The sequence below is a fragment of the Cheilinus undulatus genome, linkage group 22, assembly GCF_018320785.1.
Source record: "Cheilinus undulatus linkage group 22, ASM1832078v1, whole genome shotgun sequence".
In the NCBI taxonomy this organism is placed as follows: Eukaryota; Metazoa; Chordata; class Actinopteri; order Labriformes; family Labridae; genus Cheilinus; species Cheilinus undulatus.
In genome coordinates this window covers 3379660-3399106 of record NC_054886.1, presented here as the reverse complement: position 1 = coordinate 3399106, position 19447 = coordinate 3379660, and the positions used below count along the sequence as shown (strand labels likewise).

Here is a 19447-nt window from a genome sequence, read left to right as displayed (position 1 = left end):
TCTTGTCGTTAAAACCATAAATATTTACAAGTTTCAAATCTGTGCCCATAAAAGTCAGATGTGTTAAAAGTGCCCTACCGTTTCTCACCACAGTGCTGCCCTTCACCACAATAAGAGGGTTGTTGATTAAAATGGCCACTCCATCATTTTTGTTCTCATTGGAGCCACTCCATACTGACGCATGAGGCCATAGTTCCTCCCACCTCCTATAGCTCTTTAAAAACGGTATGCAGCATTCTTGTAATAAAAACACATCTGATTTCAGAGAGCTTAAAAAGGTTAAAACACTTTGGGCTCTAACTTGCGACTTCACACTTCTCACATTGATGGTCGAGAAGGTGAGAGTCATAAGTATGGTTAAAAACAACAGGTAAGACATTTTAAAAGACTAAAACCAACAAGTTAGAGCTGTTAAAAGGAGGTTAAAAACGGGCAGGTTTCAGATCTCCTGTGAATTAAGCTCCTCCTTCACCCCTACGAAGGAGGGGTGAGGAGTTGGAGCCTTATTCCCCCTTCGGGCTCGAGGCTGTGGTTTCTCCTGCATCCTCGCGTTGAAGGCTTTGTTGTCCCTTGGGGTTGATTGGAGAACAATGTTGAGAAAAGAGACCTCATTGGGGGAATCGGAGGGGAAGACTCTGGGCTCCTCCACAGATGAACTGTCTGAGAAGGTCCCAGCTCTTCCCCTCTTCTCTGAGACCGCTGGGGACTCAGAGGACGATTCAGATAAAGGCCTCTTAGCCTGCTGGGCCGGGGGGAGGGGGGCATCATCACTAACACTCTCACTCTCTAGAGATGGTTCACTCTCAGAGTGAGAGCTAGCTCCACCTCCTACCTGCCCAGCACCCTCACTGATAGGAGTGGCAGCTGCAGGTCCCTCCCCCTCTCCCTCCTCACCTGACTCCTCTCCTCCAACCACAGGATTTGGAGGGAGATTCAAACTTTCTGGCTCAGGCTCCTCAACTTGTTCAACAAACATTTCCTCCATAACCATTTCTTTTTCCATGGTGACAACTTTTTCACTTTGCTTTGTAGCTCTCAGTTTGTTGGCAAAAGACTTTGGACAGTCTCTGAAGAGATGGGTTGTCTCTCCACAGAGATTGCACCTTCTGCCATTGGTACATTCTTCAAAAGTATGACCAATTTCTCTACACTTTCCACAAATTGTTTTCTGACACGCTTCTGCAAGGTGCCCGTGCTCACCGCACTTGCGGCAGAGCTTCGGCTGTCCTTGATAATGAATGTAGCCACGGTTGTTGCCCAGGACTATCATCGGTGGGAGATGTTTCAGGCCCTGGAAGCACTGGGGGTCCTGCCATTGTAGAATGGGGACCCTCCAGGCGCAGTTCCAGATGCCATCTTCATCCCTCACCTTCATAGCCTGGCCTTTAACTGTGCAATATCTACCCAGCCACATACAAATGTCATCTGCATTAACAGTTTCATTGAACATCCTGACAATGACTACTTTGGCAGCATTATCAGTCAGCTTTTCCACGTTAAATGCAGAGAACTGGGTTCGGGCATTTTCCAAACGAGTCCAAAACTCTTTCAAAAGGACAGCCGGCGGAAGCTTCGTCAAAACCTTTGTTCAGTGGTAAAGTTACAATGCAATTAATGTCATCCGGTTTGAAGTTCAGAGCTTTCTGTATCAGCTTTCTGGAAAAGTCTAATCTGGACATATGGATGAGATGCCCATCTTTCTCCAGAAAGGTGAATCTCACACTGTGGTGCCTCCGCATACCGGCATTGGCAGCCGACATGGTGGAGGCACCACGGGCTTTAACCCTAAATTACCTACCAATAAATAATTAAAACAGAGTAAAAAACAGCTAATAAACTGGTTAAAATATGCTTACCTTATTTTATGTTGCCCGGTCAAGGTGTAAAAACCAACAGAGAGCCGATGAGCCAACCCCTGGGACCGAATGTACTCCCAAGTGAAAAGCTGAACAACTGTAAGAAGTTGAACAAGGCTTCACTTAAGACATGAATATACCTCCAACACTATTTGGGACACTGCCACAATGACAAGGTCTCCAATAGCTCACGGAGGCGACCGCTGTCTTAGCCAAAAGGCCGAGAAGCGATGCCGCTGTGGGGCCGGAGGCCGGGACAGGCTGCTGCCACCTGGCCCCCTCAGCCGGGGATCGGCCAGCCAGCCAGCCAGCCAGCCAGCCAGCCAGCCATTGTCCTGTGACGTAGAAAATGTTCCCATCAGAGTCCACGTTCACGAGTGGGATTCTGCTGACACTCCAGGTCCTCAGAGCAGAGCGCATGTTGCACATGAAGGTCCCCGAATCCTGAGCTTCCGAGCAGAACGTTGGCCTAGCTTGCCCACCAAATGCGGAGTGACCTACAGGCAGGTTTTAGGATGCCGCACACAGCCTGGTTCAACGTGGTTCCTGTTTTGGACAAAGAGGTCAGGGGAGAGCGCGGACGCAGTCCCCCACTACCAGAAATTACGCAGTCCAGATTCCCGCATGTGGGGAATTCGCACGGGTCAGCCCAAGACCGGAGTGCAATGGCCAGGCCTCGCCATGGGGGAACCACCTTCCTGATCATGGTGTCGCCCCCTGCCAGGTAAGTATGCCTGACCTGCGCTCACACCAGGCCTGCGCTCTGGCCGCCACGTCTCCCTGGCTTGCGGTGCCCCAGTTCAGAGGGAGCACCTGGGGCAAGCTTTTTCTTCACTTTGTCACAATGATCCAAGATAAAGTGGCCCCATCAAGGCTGGGAATCCTGCACAAAGAGAGAAAACACAGCTGCTAGTCAACTTCCCAGGTGACGCTCCCTCATCTTCCTTCCTGTTTTGCTGACCGTTGCAGGTTTGTCACTTTCCGGGGGCATGTTTGTGCTGTTCTCCAGCAGGATTGGCATGTTCTCCAGCATGTTTCAGCTGCTCTCCAGCAGGATTGGCATGTTCTTCAGCATTTCTCTGCTGGTCCAGAGCAAGATTGGCATGCGCTGGAGCTAGGCAGTGCATGCGTCCAGGGCGGCAGAGAGAAGAAAGCACTAAGTTGAGCCAGACAGATAAAAGGGCTAGACCCCTGCAGGCCTGTTGACGGCATTGCTTTCAACACGTGAACAGAGAAGTGCACCGCTCCCGGAGGTACTGCAATACCAGGTCGATGCGTGGAGTGGACGGAGCAAGCCCCTCTTCCATCTCCCAGGTTCAAAAATCAATTTAATATGTGGTCCCCGGGTAGGGGACGTATCAGATATTAAACTGATAAGAACAGATTTTTTTTCTTTCGAAAAAAGTTTATTGTCACAGATTTCTTATGTCATCTTACATGCCATTTGTGTTTTCATGTCTTCAGTCTGTTCTGTAGATGTTAATTACAATGTTTGTTGTTTTTTGTACAATGAACGATGCACAAAAAAAGGAGACATTCAATAATTAAACACCACTTGAAGCCAGTTGTATTCAAACCCCTCTGACATCAAACCACATTTTCAGGTTGGTAGCATCCAGACATAAAATCCATTCGAAATTTTTCCTACATTAAAAGCATTTTAAAATGAGTGCATGAATTAAAAACAGTCTTTAAATTGTCCACTGTTGTACAGGAGCGCAGTGAGCCCCTACTAAGACCAACTCAGCCTGTCCCCCCGAACCGATGTGGTCTCTCGGGAGCCTGTCTTGGTGCACAGAGGAGATCCTCCCCTGCTGCTCCTGCCCACCTGCCTCTCCCGGAGGGCCAGGCCGTTTGCATCCTCGAACTTTCCACGTGTGGCTCCAGCTCCTTCATCCGAATGGGCACAGTGGCGATTCTTCTTTGTGACTGTGTCCTAGGGCCCGCCGCCTGCAGCGACGGCTGTTCTAACCGTCGCTGCTGCCATCCGGATCACAGCCACGGGGGGGATCTGCGTGTGCTTCCTTACCAGCAGGTTTCTGGAGGCCCAGGTGGCGTCTTTGATGGCGGCGAGAGTGAGCCACTGCCGTGCGAAGGCCCCAGATGGTGGTTGGGTCGGGCTCACTCCATACAGCACTAGCTGTGCTGTGAGGCCTCCCGGCTGGTAAGCACGAGAATTGCAAGGAGCTGGCCAGTGCCCACTGTTCTACGGCAGCGCTGCACTCCCAGAGCAGATGCCTCACCGACTCAGGCGCGCCACAACCCGGCCGGGGGCAGATTGAGGACGCCGACATGCCCCGGGAGTGCATAACGGACCTGACCGGGAGAATCTCGTGAGCCACCATCCACGACAGGTCCCGGAGTCGGTTCGGGAGGACAGGATGGTTCACGTTCCGCCAAACTTGGGTGGGCTCGCCTAGTGCAAGCCCCCGCACTGGGCTCACTGGTTCCCGCTCCTGCACAACAGAGGTGATAAAACGGTGGTTAGATAAAACATGCAACTCCTCCTTTTCAAGGTTAAAATGCTTTAAAAACTTCTGGATAAAACCATAAGCAGGGGGTAGATTAAAAGACACTGGCACTTTAAGATCACTGGGTAGGAACTTCAGCCTCCTGAGGTAGGATCCCATCCAGAACCGGGCCATGGCCGCCGTCTTGGGGTTTCTGGATGGGGCCGTGGCAGCTCTTATATTGAGGGCGGTGTATCCTCCTCCCAGGAATAAAAACAGGTCGGGAACGCCTTTCCCTCCCTTCTCCTTTGGCCGCTTCATGATGTCCCTCCTCAGATGTTCCCATTTGGACTCCCATAAAAAGTAGAAAATGGCACGTTCCAGGTCTAAAAGCACATTTCTTGGTGGGATAAAAACACAACTGATCAATAAAAGCAAGGGTAAAATCACTGATTTGATGATTAAAACCTTTCCCTCCATCGTCAGTCGTCGTAGTCGCCAGTGCCCAAGTCTCTGTCTGACCTTCCCAACCTTGTCTGGCCAATTAGTCCTCCCTCCCCCATCCTTGTCAAATTTGACCCCCAGTATCTTAATGTCTGTCTGGGTCACTGTCAGAGGAAGTCCGGTCTGTTCAGTCGCCGTCCATGGTCCGTAAAATTGGGCTTGGGTCTTGTGTCTGTTTAATTTAGACCCAGAGGCCAGTCCGAACCAGTCAGTCAAGTCCAGTGTCCTGTTGACAGATAAAAGGTCGGTACATAAAAGGTTGATGTCGTCCATGTAGATAAAGCACTTACTGGTCAGTCCCCCACTGCCTGGTATTCCCACCCCGTTGATCCATTGGTCCCTTCTCAAGATCTGTGCCAGTGGTTCAATACAGAGCACATAGAGGAGGGCAGATAACGGACAACCCTGACGGACGCCGCAGTTGATATTCACTGCTTTTGTCAGGTGCCCATTAACAAGAAATTTGCTGCTGATATCCCGGTACAGCAGTCCCACCCAAGCTATAAACCTGTCAGGAAAGCCCATTTTTTGCAGTACCTGGAACAGGTACTGGTGCGAGACCCGATCAAAAGCTTTCTCAAAGTCTAAATTTAGGACTACCAGCCTAATGTTTCTGTCTCTCGCATAACAGATGGTGTCTCTGATCAGCAGGAGGCTGTCCGTGATCTTCCTCCCCGGGATGGCACAGGCTTGATCCGGGTGGATCAGCCCATCTAAAAACACGGTCATCCGTGTGGCTAAAATCTTACTAAAAAGTTTGCAGTCCACATTTAAAAGGGTGATAGGTCTCCAGTTTTTCAGATCCGTCTTGTCTTTGTCTTTAAAAAGTAGAGTCACTATCCCTCTTCTAAAACTGTCAGGGAGTCGCTCCAGTTTTTCCAAGTCACTAAAAACAACAAGTAGGTCTGGTGCTAAAATATCCCAAAAAGTTAAATAAAATTCTAGGGGGAGTCCGTCAGGTCCTGGGGACTTCCCTTTCTTAAAAGACTTTAAACATTTATTTAACTCCAGAAGGTTAAAATCTTGGGATAAAAGCACGCTGTCTGTAATTTTGTTTTCAATGAACTCTAAAACTTCATTCATGGTGGTGTTATTTATGGATTTGTCTTTGTAGAGCTTTTCATAGAAACATTCAATGGTTTCTATGATTTCATCTGTCGTTTCTGCTGTGCACTGATTGTCTCTTTGTAGTTTAGAAATAGTTTTATCTTGATCTAAAATCTGTTTAAAAAAGTATCTGGTGCACTTCTCTCCCTCTTCTATTTCTCTAACCCTACTCCTTAAAATAACACCTTTGCTTTTAATCTCTGCTAAAACTGACAACTCCTGTTTCACTGCTCTAATGTCCTCATTAAAATCAAATCCTTGTTGATTTAAAAGAAAATATCTCTGGAGTCTTTTTTGCAGTCCCAACATGCGTCTGTCGTCCCTATCTTTCTTCTTCTTACCTACCTTCCTAAAGAACGTCCGGGTCCTTCCTTCACCATTTCCCACCAGTGTGCCCGTGAATCGTATGAGTCTTGAAGGGTCTGCCACTCTGTGTACTGCTCCCGGTAGTCCCTAACTATCTCCCTATCCTCTAAAAGGGAGCAGTTGAGTTTCCACAGACCCTTCCCTACAGTCACACCAGAAGAGAGTGAAAGGGTGCAGGAGAGCATGGCGTGGTCAGAGAAGAAGACAGGAGTAACTCTAGCATCAGTTGGTGGGCAGTTCCTTGATAAAATGTAGTCTATGCGAGAGGCTCTGGTGCTGTCACCACTGAACCAGGTGAAGCCCTCCTCTCTGGGATGCATGGCTTTAAAACAGTCCACTAATTTAAAATCTCTGCATAGAGCCCCAAATAAAACTGATGTTTTGTCTACTTTCAAAGTTTCTCCAGCTCCTCTCCTGTCATTTTTACTTAAAATGCAGTTAAAATCCCCTCCTAACACTAAAGGTTCCCTACCTAGCATGTGGGACTGCAAGTCTTCTAAAAGGTCATACCTGTCGTTCTTGTCGTTAAAACCATAAATATTTACAAGTTTCAAATCTGTGCCCATAAAAGTCAGATGTGTTAAAAGTGCCCTACCGTTTCTCACCACAGTGCTGCCCTTCACCACAATAAGAGGGTTGTTGATTAAAATGGCCACTCCATCATTTTTGTTCTCATTGGAGCCACTCCATACTGACGCATGAGGCCATAGTTCCTCCCACCTCCTATAGCTCTTTAAAAACGGTATGCAGCATTCTTGTAATATAAAACACATCTGATTTCAGAGAGCTTAAAAGGTTAAAACACTTTGGGCTCTGCTTCCTTCTCACATTGATGGTCAGAAGGTGAGAGTCATAAGTATGGTTAAAAACAACAGGTAAGACATTTTAAAAGACTAAAACCAACAAGTTAGAGCTGTTAAAGGAGGTTAAAAACGGGCAGGTTTCAGATCTCCTGTGAATTAAGCTCCTCCTTCACCCCCTACGAAGGAGGGTGAGGAGTTGAGCCTTATTCCCCCTCGGCTCGAGGCTGTGGTTTCTCCTGCATCCTCGCGTTGTAGGCTTTGTTGTCCCTGGGGGGTGATTTGAGAACAATGTTGAGAAAAGAGACCTCATTGGGGGAATCGGAGGGGAAGACTCTGGGCTCCTCCACAGATGAACTGTCTGAGAAGGTCCCAGCTCTTCCCCTCTTCTCTGAGACCGCTGGGGACTCAGAGGACGATTCAGATAAAGGCCTCTTAGCCTGCTGGGCCGGGGAGGGGGCATCATCACTAACACTCTCACTCTCTAGAGATGGTTCACTCTCAGAGTGAGAGCTAGCTCCACCTCCTACCTGCCCAGCACCCTCACTGATAGGAGTGGCAGCTGCAGGTCCCTCCCCCTCTCCCTCCTCACCTGACTCCTCTCCTCCAACCACAGGATTTGGAGGGAGATTCAAACTTTCTGGCTCAGGCTCCTCAACTTGTTCAACAAACATTTCCTCCATAACCATTTCTTTTTCCATGGTGACAACTTTTTCACTTTGCTTTGTAGCTCTCAGTTTGTTGGCAAAAGACTTTGGACAGTCTCTGAAGAGATGGGTTGTCTCTCCACAGAGATTGCACCTTCTGCCATTGGTACATTCTTCAAAAGTATGACCAATTTCTCTACACTTTCCACAAATTGTTTTCTGACACGCTTCTGCAAGGTGCCCGTGCTCACCGCACTTGCGGCAGAGCTTCGGCTGTCCTTGATAATGAATGTAGCCACGGTTGTTGCCCAGGACTATCATCGGTGGGAGATGTTTCAGGCCCTGGAAGCACTGGGGGTCCTGCCATTGTAGAATGGGGACCCTCCAGGCGCAGTTCCAGATGCCATCTTCATCCCTCACCTTCATAGCCTGGCCTTTAACTGTGCAATATCTACCCAGCCACATACAAATGTCATCTGCATTAACAGTTTCATTGAACATCCTGACAATGACTACTTTGGCAGCATTATCAGTCAGCTTTTCCACGTTAAATGCAGAGAACTGGGTTCGGGCATTTTCCAAACGAGTCCAAAACTCTTTCAAAAGGACAGCCGAGCGGAAGCTTACGTCAAAACCTTTGTTCAGTGGTAAAGTTACAATGCAATTAATGTCATCCGGTTTGAAGTTCAGAGCTTTCTGTATCAGCTTTCTGGAAAAGTCTAATCTGGACATATGGATGAGATGCCCATCTTTCTCCAGAAAGGTGAATCTCACACTGTGGTGCCTCCGCATACCGGCATTGGCAGCCGACATGGTGGAGGCACCACGGGCTTGAACCCTAAAAAACCTACCAATAAATAATTAAAACAGAGTAAAAAACAGCTAATAAACTGGTTAAAATATGCTTACCTTATTTTATGTTGCCCGGTCAAGGTGTAAAAACCAACAGAGAGCCGATGAGCCAACCCCTGGGACCGAATGTACTCCCAAGTGAAAAGCTGAACAACTGTAAGAAGTTGAACAAGGCTTCACTTAAGACATGAATATACCTCCAACACTATTTGGGACACTGCCACAATGACAAGGTCTCCAATAGCTCACGGAGGCGACCGCTGTCTTAGCCAAAAGGCCGAGAAGCGATGCCGCTGTGGGGCCGGAGGCCGGGACAGGCTGCTGCCACCTGGCCCCCTCAGCCGGGGATCGGCCAGCCAGCCAGCCAGCCAGCCAGCCAGCCAGCCAGCCATTGTCCTGTGACGTAGAAAATGTTCCCATCAGAGTCCACGTTCACGAGTGGGATTCTGCTGACACTCCAGGTCCTCAGAGCAGAGCGCATGTTGCACATGAAGGTCCCCGAATCCTGAGCTTCCGAGCAGAACGTTGGCCTAGCTTGCCCACCAAATGCGGAGTGACCTACAGGCAGGTTTTAGGATGCCGCACACAGCCTGGTTCAACGTGGTTGCTGTTTTGGACAAAGAGGTCAGGGGAGAGCGCGGACGCAGTCCCCCACTACCAGAAATTACGCAGTCGAGATTCCCGCATGTGGGGAATTCGCACGGGTCAGCCCAAGACCGGAGTGCAATGGCCAGGCCTCGCCATGGGGGAACCACCTTCCTGATCATGGTGTCGCCCCCTGCCAGGTAAGTATGCCTGACCTGCGCTCACACCAGGCCTGCGCTCTGGCCGCCACGTCTCCCTGGCTTGCGGTGCCCCAGTTCAGAGGGAGCACCTGGGGCAAGCTTTTTCTTCACTTTGTCACAATGATCCAAGATAAAGTGGCCCCATCAAGGCTGGGAATCCTGCACAAAGAGAAAACACAGCTGCTAGTCAACTTCCCAGGTGACGCTCCCTCATCTTCCTTCCTGTTTTGCTGACCGTTGCAGGTTTGTCACTTTCCGGGGGCATGTTTGTGCTGTTCTCCAGCAGGATTGGCATGTTCTCCAGCATGTTTCAGCTGCTCTCCAGCAGGATTGGCATGTTCTTCAGCATTTCTCTGCTGGTCCAGAGCAAGATTGGCATGCGCTGGAGCTAGGCAGTGCATGCGTCCAGGGCGGCAGAGAGAAGAAAGCACTAAGTTGAGCCAGACAGATAAAAGGGCTAGACCCCTGCAGGCCTGTTGACGGCATTGCTTTCAACACGTGAACAGAGAAGTGCACCGCTCCGAGGTACTGCAATACCAGGTCGATGCGTGGAGTGGGAGCAAGCCCTCTTCCATCTCCCTGGTTCTAAAATCACTTTAATAGGTTGTCCCCGGGTAGGGGACGTATCAGATATTAAACTGATAAGAACAGATTTTTTTTCTTTCGAAAAAAGTTTATTGTCACAGATTTCTTATGTCATCTTACATGCCATTTGTGTTTTCATGTCTTCAGTCTGTTCTGTAGATGTTAATTACAATGTTTGTTGTTTTTTGTACAATGAACGATGCACAAAAAAAGGAGACATTCAATAATTAAACACCACTTGAAGCCAGTTGTATTCAAACCCCTCTGACATCAAACCACATTTTCAGGTTGGTAGCATCCAGACATAAAATCCATTCGAAATTTTTCCTACATTAAAAGCATTTTAAAATGAGTGCATGAATTAAAAACAGTCTTTAAATTGTCCACTGTTGTACAGGAGCGCAGTGAGCCCCTACTAAGACCAACTCAGCCTGTCCCCCCGAACCGATGTGGTCTCTCGGGAGCCTGTCTTGGTGCACAGAGGAGATCCTCCCCTGCTGCTCCTGCCCACCTGCCTCTCCCGGAGGGCCAGGCCGTTTGCATCCTCGAACTTTCCACGTGTGGCTCCAGCTCCTTCATCCGAATGGGCACAGTGGCGATTCTTCTTTGTGACTGTGTCCTAGGGCCCGCCGCCTGCAGCGACGGCTGTTCTAACCGTCGCTGCTGCCATCCGGATCACAGCCACGGGGGGGATCTGCGTGTGCTTCCTTACCAGCAGGTTTCTGGAGGCCCAGGTGGCGTCTTTGATGGCGGCGAGAGTGAGCCACTGCCGTGCGAAGGCCCCAGATGGTGGTTGGGTCGGGCTCACTCCATACAGCACTAGCTGTGCTGTGAGGGCCTCCCCCGCTGGTAAGCACGAGAATTGCAAGGAGCTGGCCAGTGCCCACTGTTCTACGGCAGCGCTGCACTCCCAGAGCAGATGCCTCACCGACTCAGGCGCGCCACAACCCGGCCGGGGGCAGATTGAGGACGCCGACATGCCCCGGGAGTGCATAACGGACCTGACCGGGAGAATCTCGTGAGCCACCATCCACGACAGGTCCCGGAGTCGGTTCGGGAGGACAGGATGGTTCACGTTCCGCCAAACTTGGGTGGGCTCGCCTAGTGCAAGCCCCCGCACTGGGCTCACTGGTTCCCGCTCCTGCACAACAGAGGTGATAAAACGGTGGTTAGATAAAACATGCAACTCCTCCTTTTCAAGGTTAAAATGCTTTAAAAACTTCTGGATAAAACCATAAGCAGGGGGTAGATTAAAAGACACTGGCACTTTAAGATCACTGGGTAGGAACTTCAGCCTCCTGAGGTAGGATCCCATCCAGAACCGGGCCATGGCCGCCGTCTTGGGGTTTCTGGATGGGGCCGTGGCAGCTCTTATATTGAGGGCGGTGTATCCTCCTCCCAGGAATAAAAACAGGTCGGGAACGCCTTTCCCTCCCTTCTCCTTTGGCCGCTTCATGATGTCCCTCCTCAGATGTTCCCATTTGGACTCCCATAAAAAGTAGAAAATGGCACGTTCCAGGTCTAAAAGCACATTTCTTGGTGGGATAAAAACACAACTGATCAATAAAAGCAAGGGTAAAATCACTGATTTGATGATTAAAACCTTTCCCTCCATCGTCAGTCGTCGTAGTCGCCAGTGCCCAAGTCTCTGTCTGACCTTCCCAACCTTGTCTGGCCAATTAGTCCTCCCTCCCCCATCCTTGTCAAATTTGACCCCCAGTATCTTAATGTCTGTCTGGGTCACTGTCAGAGGAAGTCCGGTCTGTTCAGTCGCCGTCCATGGTCCGTAAAATTGGGCTTGGGTCTTGTGTCTGTTTAATTTAGACCCAGAGGCCAGTCCGAACCAGTCAGTCAAGTCCAGTGTCCTGTTGACAGATAAAAGGTCGGTACATAAAAGGTTGATGTCGTCCATGTAGATAAAGCACTTACTGGTCAGTCCCCCACTCCCTGGTATTCCCACCCCGTTGATCCATTGGTCCCTTCTCAAGATCTGTGCCAGTGGTTCAATACAGAGCACATAGAGGAGGGCAGATAACGGACAACCCTGACGGACGCCGCAGTTGATATTCACTGCTTTTGTCAGGTGCCCATTAACAAGAAATTTGCTGCTGATATCCCGGTACAGCAGTCCCACCCAAGCTATAAACCTGTCAGGAAAGCCCATTTTTTGCAGTACCTGGAACAGGTACTGGTGCGAGACCCGATCAAAAGCTTTCTCAAAGTCTAAATTTAGGACTACCAGCCTAATGTTTCTGTCTCTCGCATAACAGATGGTGTCTCTGATCAGCAGGAGGCTGTCCGTGATCTTCCTCCCCGGGATGGCACAGGCTTGATCCGGGTGGATCAGCCCATCTAAAAACACGGTCATCCGTGTGGCTAAAATCTTACTAAAAAGTTTGCAGTCCACATTTAAAAGGGTGATAGGTCTCCAGTTTTTCAGATCCGTCTTGTCTTTGTCTTTAAAAAGTAGAGTCACTATCCCTCTTCTAAAACTGTCAGGGAGTCGCTCCAGTTTTTCCAAGTCACTAAAAACAACAAGTAGGTCTGGTGCTAAAATATCCCAAAAAGTTAAATAAAATTCTAGGGGGAGTCCGTCAGGTCCTGGGGACTTCCCTTTCTTAAAAGACTTTAAACATTTATTTAACTCCAGAAGGTTAAAATCTTGGGATAAAAGCACGCTGTCTGTAATTTTGTTTTCAATGAACTCTAAAACTTCATTCATGGTGGTGTTATTTATGGATTTGTCTTTGTAGAGCTTTTCATAGAAACATTCAATGGTTTCTATGATTTCATCTGTCGTTTCTGCTGTGCACTGATTGTCTCTTTGTAGTTTAGAAATAGTTTTATCTTGATCTAAAATCTGTTTAAAAAAGTATCTGGTGCACTTCTCTCCCTCTTCTATTTCTCTAACCCTACTCCTTAAAATAACACCTTTGCTTTTAATCTCTGCTAAAACTGACACCTCCTGTTTCACTGCTCTAATGTCCTCATTAAAATCAAATCCTTGTTGATTTAAAAGAAAATATCTCTGGAGTCTTTTTTGCAGTCCCAACATGCGTCTGTCGTCCCTATCTTTCTTCTTCTTACCTACCTTCCTAAAGAACGTCCGGGTCCTTCCCTTCACCATTTCCCACCAGTGTGCCCGTGAATCGTATGAGTCTTGAAGGGTCTGCCACTCTGTGTACTGCTCCCGGTAGTCCCTAACTATCTCCCTATCCTCTAAAAGGGAGCAGTTGAGTTTCCACAGACCCTTCCCTACAGTCACACCAGAAGAGAGTGAAAGGGTGCAGGAGAGCATGGCGTGGTCAGAGAAGAAGACAGGAGTAACTCTAGCATCAGTTGGTGGGCAGTTCCTTGATAAAATGTAGTCTATGCGAGAGGCTCTGGTGCTGTCACCACTGAACCAGGTGAAGCCCTCCTCTCTGGGATGCATGGCTTTAAAACAGTCCACTAATTTAAAATCTCTGCATAGAGCCCCAAATAAAACTGATGTTTTGTCTACTTTCAAAGTTTCTCCAGCTCCTCTCCTGTCATTTTTACTTAAAATGCAGTTAAAATCCCCTCCTAACACTAAAGGTTCCCTACCTAGCATGTGGGACTGCAAGTCTTCTAAAAGGTCATACCTGTCGTTCTTGTCGTTAAAACCATAAATATTTACAAGTTTCAAATCTGTGCCCATAAAAGTCAGATGTGTTAAAAGTGCCCTACCGTTTCTCACCACAGTGCTGCCCTTCACCACAATAAGAGGGTTGTTGATTAAAATGGCCACTCCATCATTTTTGTTCTCATTGGAGCCACTCCATACTGACGCATGAGGCCATAGTTCCTCCCACCTCCTATAGCTCTTTAAAAACGGTATGCAGCATTCTTGTAATAAAAACACATCTGATTTCAGAGAGCTTAAAAAGGTTAAAACACTTTGGGCTCTAACTTGCGACTTCTCACATTGATGGTCGAGAAGGTGAGAGTCATAAGTATGGTTAAAAACAACAGGTAAGACATTTTAAAAGACTAAAACCAACGAGTTAGAGCTGTTAAAAGGAGGTTAAAAACGGGCAGGTTTCAGATCTCCTGTGAATTAAGCTCCTCCTTCACCCCTACGAAGGAGGGGTGAGGAGTTGGAGCCTTATTCCCCCTTCGGGCTCGAGGCTGTGGTTTCTCCTGCATCCTCGCGTTGAAGGCTTTGTTGTCCCTCGGGGTTGATTGGAGAACAATGTTGAGAAAAGAGACCTCATTGGGGGAATCGGAGGGGAAGACTCTGGGCTCCTCCACAGATGAACTGTCTGAGAAGGTCCCAGCTCTTCCCCTCTTCTTCAGATAAAGGCCTCTTAGCCTGCTGGGCCGGGGGGAGGGGGGCATCATCACTGACACTATCAAGGTGTTTTCAGATAGACATGGTTCTGGTTCTGGCTCTGGTTCCATTCTGGAGTCTCAGAACCTTGGTGCTCCCTGGTGAACCAGCCCGTGTTCACACCAGTGTAAACGGAACCAAAGTGGGAGGACATGATAGACATACATCACCATGCCCAGCTCCACTCATTCTTAAGTTTTTATTGTCATCCTGGATTTCCTTCCTCAGTTTCTGGAGTTTATTGATTAATTGCTAGCATTCTGGTGAACCTACACAGCAAAAACTGGAGTGTTGAATTTTTAGTGTTAGACATTTCAGAGTTGATTTTAACCCCCAAAGTGTAATTTTAACTACATTCAGAATTACATGGCCTTCAGTGTTGGACTTATTTGACGGTGTTGATCCATTTAGTGTTAATTCAGCTCTGTAGAGAGTCAACTGATCTAAGCCCTGCCCACTGCAGTTTCAAGTTAGGGGGATTGAGTTTTCCCAGCATGCTCCATGGCAGTGTTTCGATGTGTTTAAGATGTGTGAAGTTGTGTTAAGATGTTGTGTGTTGTACAGCGATCATTGCTGGGATTTCTTAGCTTTGTTTCTGGTGAACGGTTGTTTTTGATGATAAACACTTCTGCACCATGAGTGAAGTGGTCCACTACATCGTTCAGCTTCTGGATGTGGCAAGGCATAAGTCTATACTGTAGCTTGAAGTTAGGTTGCAGCTTGTTGTATTAACTCTGTGCTTGTCTCTCTATCAAAGTTAGTCATAAGAAACCTGACTCTGCACAGGTGTTTGCTGTGAAATGGAAATATCATCATGTAGAGTGCATTTGTGTCAAAAATTGAAGCTGTAAATTTCTGAAAGTAACACATTTTATTTTGTGTTAAGTACGCTTAAATGTGTAAAAAAAAAAACAAGAACAACACTATGAGTGTTAAAATATGAACACTTTTCAAAGTCTTATTTGAAATCAGAGCCTGTGACAATCGTATAAACTCACACTATGGGAGTTAAATTAACTCTGACTTCAATCTCTCTTCCACAGGTTCAGAATATAACTTCCTCTTCCTGGTTCTTCTCTCCACCTTGAATTCCCAAGAAAGAACCAATATTTTTTGGTTCCAGCTGAGGACCAACTTTTCAGGTTCCGAACAGTTTTTTTCCGGTTTGAACGCACCGGCCCGTTCAAAATTAGGTTCAGGAACCAGAACCGGCATGGAGCCCTGCCGGTCTGAAAGGCCTAGGTGAGAGCTAGCTCCGCCTTCAACCTACCCTGCACCCTCACTGATTGGAGGGGCAGCTTCTGTAAGGTGCCCATGCTCGCCACACTTGCGGCAGAGCTTTGGCTGTCCTTGGTCATGGATGTCGCCTCGGTTGTTTTCCAGGACTATTATTGGTGGGAGATGCTTCAGGCCCTGGAAGCACTGGGGGTCCTGCCATTTTAGGATGGGGACCCTCCAGGCGAAGTTCCAGATGCTGTCTTCATCTCTCACTTTCATAGCCTGGCCTTTAACCGTGCAGTATCTATCCAGCCATGTACAGATGGCATCTGCATTAACAGTTTCATTGAACATCCTGATGATGAATGCTACTTTGTCAGCATTATCCATCAGAGAACTGGGTTCGGGCATTTTCAAAACGAGTCCAAAACTCTTTCAAAAGGACAGCCGAGCAGGAGCTTACGTCAAAACCTTTGTTCTGTGGCAAAGTTACAATGCAATTAATGTCATCTGGTTTGAAATTTAAAGACCCTGTAAAGTGAAATCCAAAGTTTTTGTCTTAACACTCTAGAAATGTTGGAATCTGGTTGCTGTAAACATGTGAAAACTCTGAGATCTACATGAGACTGAATTCTGGATTTAGGCCATTTCATCTCTTTCCTGGCTTGGTTTCATGTGGGCGGGGCCAATATGTGGGCTCACGATGTCATGAGCCCACAGTAGAGAATGACCCCGCCCCTCTAACACTACACTGTTGTGGAAGGAAGCAGCCACCTGGAGCAGGGACTTCTGGTTCATTTTGTGCAAAGGAATTCAGTCTTGTACTTTTGTACCGTTCTATAATGTTCATGTTTCATTGCAAAGTTATAGTTCTGCATGTTTTGTTTACTGGTTCATGTTTTTAGGGGAAAATATTTTTCCAAGTATGACACCATGAGTGAGGGGGTTAATGCTGCAGACTACCCTGCCTGTATACATCTTTATCTGTGGTTCTAGATAAAAGGTAACTGCTCATGCTTACTGTAGGAGTAAGAAACCCTGTAAAAAAAACCCTGTATAAAATCAAAATAAGTCTGTATTTAGGTTTGTTGTATGTTGTATGATAAATCACTGTGTTATGAACCCCCAGGTCAAATTTCAGAAGCATCTCCAAGTTTATAAATAAAGTTTAAATCATGAAAAATGAGGCTGTAAAATCTGCTCCAGGGTGGTGTGGGTGTGTCTGTTGAATGAGCCACGCCCCCTCAGGACACAGGTAGTTTGCAGCATTAACCCCCCACAAAAATTTGGGATTTCACTTTACAGGGTCTTTGAACTCATTCAACTTATCTATGAGCCACTCCTCATCACAGTTTGCCACAATCTAAAATCACAGAGCAGTTCATCTCAGTACAGTCTGTTGTCACAGTGGTCCATGGATCATTTAAAGCAATGGTTCCCAACCATTTTTCCTTGGAGACCCCCCGACTTGTTTAAAAGACAAGCTTGGCGCTGAGGCTGATTGACCACACCTGCTGCTGATCTTCAATCAAGCTCACTACTTCACTGCAGCAGACTGATGCCTCAGCGCCAGAGTATTGTTTGCTACCTACAGCGGTACAACGGCTCCTCTCCAACTACCAGTGACACTCGTTGCAATATTGAAAGATTCTCTTGTGCTTTTTGTGAGCTCGTTTTTGACCATTTGTTGTGTCTCTTTTTTCCAGTGCCTCCCTCCTCGCCTCACACCAGCCCAAACCCAGCACCCTCTCGAGAAGCCTCACTCTCACTCTCACTCCTCCTGTGGATCTCCTCACCCCCCTGGACCTGTGGATTCCCCCTCCTTAACTGCACATTAACCAATAAATCTGTTAAACCTTTGCACACTCTGGTCTGCCCTCTGGGTCCACCACACCACTATAACACTTGTCTTCATTCAGAGATACTGTAATTCTGATGTTTGTATGCATTTCCTCATTGAGATTCTGTATATTGATAAAGATTTGGTATTTTTATAAGACTGCACCTGAAAAAAGGTAAATTTGTGATTCTGTGATTTTCAAGCTTGTGCTTGAAACGTCAGAGTGACACAAGATAGGAAATTTGTCATATTCTAGATGGAAACATTCAGACACATGTTAACAAATAGTAATTTAAGCTATGATTTTTATTTTTTGATTTTATTTAATTTGAATTGTATAATTGTTATTATTATCATTATTGTTATTATTATTATTGTTGTTGTTGTTGTTATTATTATTATTATATTTATTATTATTATTATTATTGTATTTATTATTATTATTATTGTATTATCATTGTTATTTTACCATAATTATTATTATTTCAAATAATAATAGTAAAAATAATAGTTATTATTGTTATTATTATTAATATTATTATTAATAATAATAATTATTATTATTATTATTAACAATACTAATTATTATTATTATCAATTAGTAATAATAATTATTATTATTACTAAAATTAGTATTATTATCGTTGTTGTTATTTTTTATTGTCATCATCATTAATTTTATTATTATTATTATTATTATTATTATTATTAATATTATATCATTATTATAATAATAATAATTATTATTATATTTATTATTATTATTATTTTATCATTATTATTTTTTATTAATTTATTATTGTTATGATGATGATGATGATCATATAATTAATATTAATATTAATATTAAAATTATTGTATTTATTATTATTTTATTATTTTATAATAATAGTTATAATAGTTTTTATAATTCTTCTTATAGTTGTTATTTTTTATTGTCATCATCATTAATTTTTATTATCATTATTTTATTATAGTATTATTATTATTTTTATTAATTATATTATTATTATTATTATTAATATTATTATTATTATTATTATTTTATTTTATTTTTATTATTTATTAACAATTCTATTATTTTATTATTATTATTATTATTATTATTATTATTATTATTATTTGCCTATGAAAATCTGAATTGCAGGCACAAAATAATTTTCATGTCAACCTTTTATGTGAAAGCCTTTAGTATAAGCAGAAAATATAAATAAAACCTTTTTACAAGGTCAAAGCATTTTATATTAAAAATGATAAGATGAAAAATGGCAACAGTGTTTGTTTGATAAACCAAATGTGGGTTAAGCATTTTCTTTCCAACATTGTCACCCTCCCTCTTTAAATAAGTGGGATTAAACACACACACACACACACACACACACACACACACACACACACACACAAAGGTGTCAGGTCCCACTGAGAAGAAACGTCTCTGACCTGAGCCTCTCCTCTACATAGATTCTACCACTGGGAGGCACTGTTGGGTGACAGATGGGGGGACAACACAGCGACTCTGGTATGGGTCAATGACCAGGAAGGGAGCTGAGCCCAGATGACGATTATTGGCCTAAGAGAGGGATGTGAGGATTAAGTTTAAGGCTGTAGGCGGGACAGCAGGAGGGACTCGGTCTTTCTCAGGGTTGTGTTGGAGGAGGAGCTGATGTCAGGTAATGTTTAGGCACACATCTACTCCTTTATCCAGCTCAGACTCCCAAAGGCCGTGCTGCCCTTTCTTAAGCCTGGTTTGAACCATAACAGCTACAAAAATCACAGCCCACCATTCTCCTTCCTCCTAGCTCTGCTCAGTTATTCATACTTCCAACAAAACTGACTTTAGACCAAGTTTTAGAGCGTTTGTTAATCAGATTAGCAGAGAAATGGGATTAGCCACGAGGCAGATGGAACGCCCCTACACTTCATGGCTGAGTGTTGGCAGAACACAAACATATTTCACCATTACAGGTATGTGACTGAGCTTAAAGCTTGAAGAAATGTGCAGTTCTAGGTCCATATCTATCATCTGAAAGAGCTGAGGTCTGTACTCACAGCCCAGCAGAGAGAAAGCCCATGGTTGAAAAGAAGG

The 19447-nt window shown here is 45.6% G+C and overlaps 2 non-coding genes and 2 pseudogenes across 2 annotated transcripts; all 4 read right to left on the bottom strand.

Moving 5' to 3' along the window:
* Nucleotides 1-2421: 2421 nt before the first annotated feature.
* LOC121505083 lies at nucleotides 2422-2588 on the bottom strand. Its single transcript, XR_005991516.1, has one exon. It is a non-coding gene; the product is annotated as a U1 spliceosomal RNA (small nuclear RNA).
* A 499-nt stretch (nucleotides 2589-3087) lies between these two features.
* LOC121505091 lies at nucleotides 3088-3264 on the bottom strand (annotated as a pseudogene).
* A 5944-nt stretch (nucleotides 3265-9208) lies between these two features.
* On the bottom strand, nucleotides 9209-9375 carry LOC121505093. The gene has a single exon (XR_005991521.1). It is a non-coding gene; the product is annotated as a U1 spliceosomal RNA (small nuclear RNA).
* Nucleotides 9376-9872: 497 nt separating this feature from the next.
* On the bottom strand, nucleotides 9873-10043 carry LOC121505096 (annotated as a pseudogene).
* Between the last annotated feature and the right edge of the window lie 9404 nt (nucleotides 10044-19447).